General features: G+C 37.6%; 1 pseudogene; it reads right to left on the reverse strand.

The window, feature by feature from the left end:
- Nucleotides 1-227: 227 nt before the first annotated feature.
- Nucleotides 228-9,565, reverse strand: LOC143850669 (putative mannitol dehydrogenase; annotated as a pseudogene).
- Between the last annotated feature and the right edge of the window lie 1,102 nt (nt 9,566-10,667).

Genomic DNA, 10,667 nt, shown 5'->3' on the forward strand with positions numbered 1-10,667 from the left:
GGGGGAGGTGGCCCGGGCCAATATATCATTTCCCTAAGAATATATGTAAACAATTTATAGAAGTACGAAAAGAAGCCTTATTCTTAAAACACAATCATAAACACCAAAGGGTGGTGTCGGTGAAAATAAGGGAAGAATTATTCTGTAACAAGTTTTGGACTTCCTGAACTGACTGAAAGGAAAAGCAGTGAATTTTAGATCATGTTGACCCCGATTCAATGGGCTATTCATGAAGCCGTCAAGATGCTCCAAACATCTATTACGAGCCGATATCTAACGTCAGCTTTGGCAAGCCGCTCCATGGCCGTGTTCGCGTAATTCATTGGAACAAGCACTATATCTGCTGTTATATTATGCTTGCCGGCAAAATCAATCATCTCTTGGGTCTCTTTCATTCCGCCTATAAGACTTACCGCCACAATCTTCCCACCTGTGAATTCAAAATCAAGTAATCTCACTTCTTTAATCTTGACTTAAACCTAATTAAAGAGAGGCCCTACCTGGATTGCAGGAAAACTATTTCTTGTGGAAAAAGTTTCCTAGTAATTTTTCCTTTCTTTTCCAGAATTGAGAGAGAGATCATATAGTTAATATAGACGGATGTCATTATAAATTTAGGCCCTGTAGTTTTTTTTTTTCTTTTTGAATGGTAAATTCAGGCCCTGTTTAGATTGCAAGAATAACATTTGTAACAAAAAAAATTCTTGGGTTACTTTTTACTTACCATGATTTATAGGAAAAATATGTAATTATTGCTAATTTAGAGGGATACAACATAAAGAATGTCTCTCTAAATAAAAATTGAAAAGCTTTCGTTCAAGTTATCGTTTTTCATCTGTAAGAAAAAAGAAGAAAATTTTAGAAATAATTTTCCTTTTCAAAAACTTCCTACAATCCAAACAGGGCCTAAAGGTCACTCTAAATAAAAACAGAAATGCGGTCAATATCCTGTGAGCCCTGACCCGCCTTGAGCCCGAACAGGGTCAGGGTTGGAAAATCCAACCCTGAGGGCAGGCTTGGGTTTATTTTGTAGGCCCTGACTCAGGGTCGGGTCGGGCTTAGGGTTGATACGTGGGGCCAACCCGACCCTTTTCACACTTTACCCTTGACCCGGCCCAACCGGCCCTATTTACACTTTACAGTATATACTTATCAAACCACAAAACATAAGATCATCCTATTTACATGATTTTAGGGCCATGCCCTAATTATATTGTGGCAAATGGCTTGTATCTTCGAATAAGGTGGCCTCCACTACTTTTTTATATTTTTCTTGAAAAAATAAGTGCCATTAGGTCCGGACACCTTACACTATAAAAACCCGTGTAGTAATGGGTCTATAAACCGGAGCTTTTATAGAGATTTTATATGGTGTGTGGCCCTATAGTCTAGTGTTTCAAAAACAGCACTGTAAGGCCCACTTCATAGGATGATCCTAACCCTCCACTCTATAGATCGGATGGCTAGGATAATCTGATGGAAATGAATTTTGGAACACAATCTATTTATGTTGTGGCCCAACAAATGAACGGTTTGGATCATCCTATGAAGTGGGTTGTACGGTACTTTTGAAAACACTGGACTGTGCAGTCATACACCTTATAAAATTTCGCTTTTATATTATTGACAACAGTGTGTTTGCACTAGGGTCAATCAGGGCCAGCCCAGCCCCACCCAATCAGGGCAAAGGCCACGCTGAGCCCTCCAGGGCAGGCCTTGGGTTGAGGTCTTTTGGCTCTGACTGGTCAGGGTGGGCCGGGCCAAGATAATTGGATCCAGGGTTGGGCTAAGGTTTTGAAAAACCCGGCCCAACCCGACCCTGTTGCAGCCCTAATCAATTCCATTCAAGGAATTTACCCATTTCCATGAGGATGTTCTGGGGAAAAGAATTTTTTGGAAAAAGTTATCCTTGAAAAGTATTCCATGAAAAATGATTCAAGAGTTGCCACAGGAATGAAATTTTTCTATAAAATATGAAAATTTTGCTATCTAGAAATTAAGTTACATGGAAAATGAGTTAACCAAATGCTGGAAAACAAACTTTCTAAGAAAAGCTTTTCTCAAGAAATTTTTTCCATAGATCCAAACAGCTCTTTGATGTTTCGGAAAAGTTTGGAAAGAAAAAATATTTCCAATAATTCCTACATTTTAGGCACTGGAAAAGATAATTTGAACTAGAGTGGACTTCACCTGGCTCCACTAGGTGCGTCAGCTAGAGATCAGCCCCATTCACTTCTCTGTGAATAGTTGAGATTAGTCTAACTGAAAACCAACCCTATTCAATTTTATTTAGAGGGACCTTTAATTTATGATGATATCCCCCTCAAAATTAATCATAAATTTAAGACGTCCTGCTAAATCATGTAAAGAAAAAAAAATTCCCATGAAAAAATTTGGGAGTTGATTTTTTCACCCCCGCCCCCCTTTTAACTTGATTTAACATCAAAAGCGTTAAAGTCTGCTACAATTCACTTTAAAAGCGGGGCGCATAATCCTACCAGGGGGTGAAAAAATCATCTCCCAAAAATTTCAATCAAATTTTTTTTTCTTGCTATCCAATTAAGGACATGCTTTGTTTGTTTTGGATATTGATCAGAAATGCGGTCAATATCACGAAGAATAAAGAGAGACCGTCTATACCCATATACAAATTGATGTTTTCATAAGGAAGCCACCGAAGGCTTTTCACAAATTAAGATTTGGCCGTAGAAGGATTGAATCGTATCCGAGGAACAGGGGGATACAAAAAAGTAATAAGAGAGGCGCTTAGACCAATCACCTTTCCTCTTGATCTGAGGTGCGAAGAGAAGCATCTCTTTCTTATGACTTCCACTTCCCGTCACTGAATCAAGGCCTGGCCCGGAAAAGTGCCCTATTGATGAATGAAAGAAAGGGTTTATGAGCCAAATCAATAGCTTGATCAAGTTAGGATAGCTTTTATAAACACTAGTTTCATTGAAGTTCATTGTCAGATCTTCAATCTCTGTCTGTATATCAAACAATTTTAATTCTAAATTTTGATTAAACTTTGAATAATATATCTTATTTTTAGATTCAAAGCTATGATTGGGCTCTAAGTTACGTTTAATTGAGTTCAAGAATCAGTTTTGAATTCACAATGGTTTCTCAAAATCCAAAACAAGCAGATCTTAGGGCCTTTGGATCTTGGAAAAAATTATGGAAAATGATTTTTCATGGAACAAAATATTTGAAAAAACATTCCAAGGAGAAATGCAATTTCCCAAGAAAATACAGAAATTAGGGCACGTTTGGCTACCAAGAATTTTTTTTAATGATAGACTGGCACCTCCAAGTGATGAGAGAGGGGTTGGGCGGGTGAAATGGCTAAAAATTAGAATACTAGCATCTCCAAGTGGTGAGATGGGGCTAAAAATCAGGAAACAACAAACTCTACTCAAAATCCGATCAACTGTTTCCTGATTTTTTTGTCACTTCTCATCATCACAGACTAGTTTCCTGTTTTTTGTTTCTTAATTTTTAGCCACTTCACGCTCATCTCCATTTGGAGACACCGATTTATCATGAAAAAAAGTTCATTGTAGGCAAACGCGCCCCAGGAGTCATTCATTTCTAATAGATAATCACATGTTCAAATCAAGACTCCAAAAAACGAAACCCATAATGTTAAAAGTACAACCTTTTTACCTCAATCTGGGCCGGGTCACGACTAACCAAGAATGAGTCAGCACCGAGTTGCTCAATTGCTTCCTTAGCCTTAGCCTTGCTAGGGGATCTGCTGATCACAGTAACCTCCATTCCAAATGTCTCGGCAATCTTCACGGCAACATGACCGAGTCCACCGCGTGCGACCACACCCAAATGCATACCCGACTCACTGAGTCCAAGACATTTCATCTATAGCCCGTAATCCCCACACACAACAATGGTGCACCCGCGTCTAGGGGAGATTTTCGGGGAAATGAACCACATAAGGCTCATCTATAACAATAATATCAGAGTACCCGCCATATGTTGGGGTGCCATCATAGTAAAGGGCATTGTATGTGAATATCACCTTACTACAATAATTCTCCGAGCCCTATTCGCAGCTAGTGCACGAATGGCAGGCACCGACCATGCACCCTACGCCGGCCTTATCTCCGACTTTGAGTCTCGTTATGTTCTGCCCCACCTCTGTCACTACTCCTACTATCTCATGCCTATGATAACATCTTAGCCATTGAATTTTCCAATGTTTGATTTTGTAAGGGCAATGATGAATTCGCACCCCCTGCACTATGCATACGCACCCCTTATACCATGATTTGACATGAAGAGTGCTCAACTTTAACCCTTTTTTGACATCAAATAAGGGGTGCATATGCATACTCCACGGGGTACGAATTTATCATTTCTTTTGTAATTTTAATAAGTAATGTGTTACCAAAAAGAAAATTTATTCCTTGAAATTTTTTGGCATGAATTTATCCAAAGAAAAAAAATGCACACCTAAAGATGGGATGCTTTTTTTTCACTACACTTGAAAATGATTTGGCATGTTATTTAGGAGATGGTTAAGAAAATCATGAGTTTTTATATGGTGCGCGACCGGCAAGTTCCTTGTGGGTGGTACCACTCCTTATGTTAGATCCAACATCAGACCACTATTTAAGAGTCTGCTGTTGGATCAAACATCAAGGGTGGTACTTTCGACGTACCACCAACAAGGGACTTGACGGTTGGGTACCAGATAATTTCTCAGAAAATCATAGCATACCTATAAAATTCTTGTCAGGTTTCATGTTTCGGGTTTTTTTGTTTAAACCTGAATTGACTTGAGATTGGGTTGGGTTTTTCAACCTGAAACCCGACCCAGGAGCAGATTCTAAACCCGACCCATGTTATTTTTGGTTCAGGATGATGTGGGCTCAGGTAAAACCCGGCCCAAGTTGCAACCTTAATGAATTTATCTGAGGAAAAAAATACACACCTAAGGATGAGTTACAGTGATGAAAATTTTTACTTTATAAATTTTATATCTATTAAATGAGTTATCAAACGTTGGAAAATCCTATTTTACAGAAAACTTTCTGAGAAAAAAAAAATTCAGTAAATGCCGTAAGCCGATTTTTTTTCCTTGGAAAGCATGGATCTGTTTTTTCTTTGGAAATCGAAACTGTAAGTATTACAAGCCAATAAAACATCTAAATGGAAAGTACCTAATTTAGTGAAGTGGACCAAATCCCATCAAGTTAAGAGAATGGGATCCATGAGATCTGATTAGGGATATAAGGACCGTTGATCTATGGTCCCGATCATCCAGCACATATGCACATTGCATGACATATGGGCTTGGTGATCGGTACCATTGATTGGATGTCCCATGCAGGACAACCCAGTCGGTACAGGCCTGATTTGGTACCATTGATCTGATGTCCCTCGCAGGCAACCCAGTCACGTTGCCGAACAAAGATTTCATCCCAAAGATAGAGGCACGCGAAAGTGAATGGCTTAAATGACATATTTAGGACATCCTTTTCATCATGCTTGATCAAAAGTCTAGAGTCATCCGATGAGGGTGGGATCAAGGGCAATAGATCCCATTGCACATGTGGCAGTGGGTTCATGTCGTACAAGTGTCAAGTGGTGTGGGATAGGACACTCTAGCCCATAGTTACCAAAACTTGATTCGGCGGCAACAAAAAAAACAGGACGAAAAAAATTAAAGTTTAATATGCCAAAAACGCTTGTAAGAACAAAGTAAAAAAAAATCAAGAAAACAAAGTAAAATAAAATAAAATCAAGACACAAAAAATTGCATTTAAAAATTTTATCATTTACAAAATATAGCGAGGATAAAGTTGGAAAGGAGGCCAAAAACGCTTTTAATAGTTTTAAGAGTAATGCTAGGGAAACCGAGAGTAGGACCTAAAAGGGGACCGAACAAATTGTTTCATGCCACAACATCACTAATGACTTGAGCAGTTAGGGAAATAGTTAAAAGGTAAATTTTTCTTTAACACGTGGCATGTTCTCATTGCAGGTCCCGTTTTAGGTGGTACTCTATGTCTCCATATCATTTTCCTAGTTTTAAACATGTTTTAAACATTTTCTTCAAAAAAAACAAAATGGAGTTTTTTTTACTGTAAAAAACTCAATATTAAACGGGAAACCAATAAAACGTCCTTTTTATTTCTTCAGAAAATGCAATTTAAAATAGCGTTTTGCTATCTATGCTCTGCGTCTCTGTCCCAGCAATAAAAAGGGTGGAAAATGCCAAAGAAAATAGTGAAAATATCAGCTCCCAAATAAAAAAATGCATTCATTAATTAAATGAAGCAAATCATAAGAAATGGCCATTGATATTTATTTTAAATTACACATATTTTAAACATCGTTACACATTTTTTAAAACTTCATAATCTATTTATCGATCATAATCAAGATCTTTCTAATGATTAGAAAAATGAAATAAATATGCTTAAATATATTTTTAAAATCATTTGCAATAACAATAATTACCCTGGCACAATAGGGTAGACGGAATTTCCCCAATCATTCTTGGAGATATGGAGATCGGTGTGGCAGATCCCTCAGTAGAGTATCTTCAACATGACATCTTTATCACCGGTCGCTCTGAAAAGAATGTAAACAGGGTTAAATATTTTTTAATTAAAACCTAAAAGATAATTATTTTTCTCATACAAACACATGTATGATTTTAAAAGTGCGTGAATCTTTTGGAAAAAATTTCAAAAATTTAAAGGATTTTGTCTTTTGTTGCAAAAAAAAAAAAAAAAAAAAAATTTGGATATTTTTTAGTGTTAAAACTTTTTTTCCCATGTTAGTTGTGGGAAGTGGTTTTCTTAAGGGTTGAGGACTGAAGAAGACTAGATGTAGTTGGGTTAAAAACTTTCATATGCGCGTCAAGCTAAAACTACTGTCGTGAACCTAGTTACATCTTCAATTTGTTTATGGGCATTTAATTTTGTCTTAAGGACCTTAACTAAATTCTCATGAGGTAATTTTATTCACAATTTCATTCCGATATTGAATTTTGAAGAGGACAATTCTGGCACTATTTATTTTTACTTTTGCATGTTTACTATATGGGATTTGCTATATATGGATCATAAGATAGCAGCCACGAAGCTCACTTTTGCCACGTGGGACTTGCCAAATGTTGTCTTCCTAGTTTTTTTTTTTTTGGCCTTTTCCATTCTCTAGAATGGTTCCCTAATGTTAACCACAGATTCTTATAATTTAGAAATGGATTTATATTGTTAAACACTTGTTACTAATAAGATTATTTAAATTAACAAATAAATGGGTTGAGATATGTTGGTGACAGGTTTTATTAGCAAACATAGCACGTGTTCGTCGTGCATGTCTGAGCTTATTGTTATGCCTAAAATTGGTAACAGATACGGCAGTGACGAAAGAACTGATCTGGTGGGCCCAAGGTACCGAACTGGATGCGCTAAGCCCTGCACAAGGACGCACGAGGTCAGAAGACCAACCCGGAGTCGTTGCTTTGGACGGGCCCTTCGACACTCAAGTTAGTATGAGCAGGAGTGCAGAGCCAAAACTTTAAAAGTGGTAGTTCAGAAGTTATTACCCTCTTTGAACCTTGGGAGGCCTTTTATAGAGAGAGCTCTGGGGTGGTTGAATTACCTACGCTAGGACAGGTGTCGGCCCCTTTGTGGGTTTAGTTTTACCTGCTCTTGGCAAATTACCAGACTACCCCTGGGCAAGTGCATGAATTCGTGGTGGGCCCTTTAAGGGCCAAGTGTCGACAGCTAATTGGTCGTTGCTTTTCATACCCCATCACTTATCATCGGGCTCTTAATGTGATTGGTTCTCGCGCTTTCTAAATGTTTTAGGGATTTTTACTGATTAGTCCCTACATGGCAAAATAATTACTTATTAGTCCCGAAGAAAAGCATATTATCTTAGTAGTCATATTTTTAGAAAATATTTGCTAAAAGGTCCCTAAAACTCATCTACGTCAATTTTCTCCATTAGAAATTCTAATATAGCAAATTTACCCCTAACCCATTTAATCGGCAAATTTATCCCCCAACCCATTTAATCGGTTTTAGCGTTTTTTTATTTCCCTTCCATTATTTTAGGAAAAATACTAGGACATAAGCAAAATATTATTTCTTCCAATATTCTCTTAGAAAATCCTTCAACAAAAAAATCATTTTAGGAATTAAATAAATTGAAAATCTCTCTAAAATAAATTAAATAGGGTAAGAATAAAGTAAGAAATTTTAGGAATATTTTTCATTTCTAACTTTTCCAAGAAATTCCTGTGTTGGTTGGATTACAAGAAAATAACTCTGGAAAATTATCTCTATGGAAATTTTTTTCGTCCAATGATTTAAGAAGGGAATTATGTCTAATTAATTTAGAGGGACAACATCATAAACCGAAGGTCCGACATCACCACATCGGGTTTTTTGTCCATGAGCAAGTCAAATTACTTTTTTCTTCTCTCTCTCTCTCTCTCTCTCTCTCTCTCTCTCTCTCTCTCTCTCTCTCTCTCTCTCTCTCTCTCTCTGGGTTTTTGCTCTGAGATTTCAACCACCCAAATCCTTTTGGTTTTCCAAAAATCTTTTAGTTTCTTTACTTTTTAGAAGAGAGAAAGTAGAAAAATACTTCGGTTGCTCACATTAGGCGTCGGCTTTCTGTCGAAATTCAGAAGGTTCGGAGTGACATCCTTCTAATAGCGCTATTATTCTATCGAATTTCGCAGAACTACGACCTATTTTTCAATAATAGCATCGTTGTTCTGCTGAAATCTCGACAACTCTGGAGTCCTTTTTTCCAAATAACGCCGTTACGCCATTGATTTCTCGACAACCTCATAGCCCCTTTGTCCAAATAGCGCCGTTACGCCGCCGAAATCTCGTCAAACTCGGAGCCCCTTTTTCAGAATAGCGCCGTTATGCTGTCGATTTCTGTACAGACTCTAGTAAAATTACATTTATTTTCCAGCTTTCGGAATTTCCATTACAAGGAAAGATACGAGGTTGTGACGTTATAGGATCTCCGGCTCACATTGCCCTCATATCTTGTAATATAAACCCTTTTATCTTTCTTTTACTTTCTGTACTGTCTTTTACGTTCTGTTTCATTTCTTAGCTTTCTGTACTTTCTTTACAAAGTAAGGTATGGGGTGGTGACGCTATAGGATCTCCGGCTCCCATTGCCCTCAGATCCTGTAATATAAACCCCTTTGCCTTTCTTTAAACTAGTTAACCTGATTGTGGTTAGCTACGAGATCTTTCGGGACTCATACACAGCATATGATCAGAATCAGGTTAATGACCGCTTCTTTTCATTTCTTTTGTAAATTCATTCCGTTTACATATTGGAATTAAGCCTAACCCAAATAAAAGTAGAAAAGATAACTTTTTCTGATTAAATTTTTCGAAAATGCCAAATTAAGTCAAGAGACCGGATTCATCCGGGCAAGAGTGGTGTCTAACAACTTCCCCGATTGTAACCATAACCCTTACCCAGATATCTGTAAGGACCATGTCTTAACAAACAGGGCAAAATTACAAGGTTCTAAGCCCAGAGCAAAAGAACCCATTTGGTTTACTGTTCCTCCAATGAAACTTGGGTACTTACCCTATTTTCATCGGAAGAACATGTATGGGTCCAAGGCCCTAACCTAGGTGGCGACTCTGAATTTCTCTTCCTTGTGGAATCAGGATCACGGTCTTGAGTTCGCAAGAAACGCAGATAACCTAACACTCTTAGATAACCCGATGTGGTGATCCTCTGCCGGCTCGAGAGCGTGGGAAAAAACCGGCTCATGAAAAAAAAATTCTGTTAAAAAATATTTTTCTTGCAATCTAAACAGAAATCCGAGTCCTCTTAATAAAATTGTCCAATTGGTACGGGACCATATCTAGGGATTATCTCCCAATAACCCATAAGATGAACGGTTTGGGTCACTTGCCCTTGTGCCTTATTCTCACACTAGTGAGACCAACCGTGCGATGCATGGTATTGACGTAAATTAAGATGTAAAGATTGAAAGCTGATTAAATAACAAAAATGTTTGGAGCAAAATGAGTTTTGTATTTGGATAGGGTAATTGTAAGCGAAAAATAAAGAAGAAAATTTTTTCTACCATATAATTAGATTAAATATAACAATTTATCGAGATGAAGAAGAAAAAGAATAAATATTGAACCTGCAATTAATAATCCCAGTTGAACAAAGAATATGATGTATTGGCAGTTGGTTTGGCCATTTTCAATTATTTTAATATTTCCTTAGCCCAAAGCATGGTGTTTCAAATTAATGAATGGTTAATGTGAGTCAAAGGTGAGACCCACTATGGTGAGAGTAGTTCATTATATTACATCATCGGAGGCTCACTATGGTTAGGTAGTTCATTCAGAGGCCCACTTTTCAGCATATTTTGTCTTCATTCATGAGGTGGCTGCTGTCATATGTGACATGGCATCTGTGAAATGCCTTCTGCGATGGACGCAAGCAAATCCCTCCAAAGATAGAATGTATTTAAAAAATGAAAGAGTGGTAGAGTTGGGGTTACTCCGTGTGTCTATCAAAAGGGAATACGGAGAGAGAGAGAGAGAGAGAGAGAGAGAGAGAGAGAGAGAGAGAGAGAGACGCCTTGAAAAAATATAATAAGAATCCAATGCCTAAAATAAATATTAAAA

Source organism: Tasmannia lanceolata, unplaced genomic scaffold (genome assembly GCF_043159265.1).
Source record: "Tasmannia lanceolata isolate RefF3 unplaced genomic scaffold, GAP_Taslan_0.1 ptg000018l, whole genome shotgun sequence".
Taxonomy (NCBI): domain Eukaryota; kingdom Viridiplantae; phylum Streptophyta; class Magnoliopsida; order Canellales; family Winteraceae; genus Tasmannia; species Tasmannia lanceolata.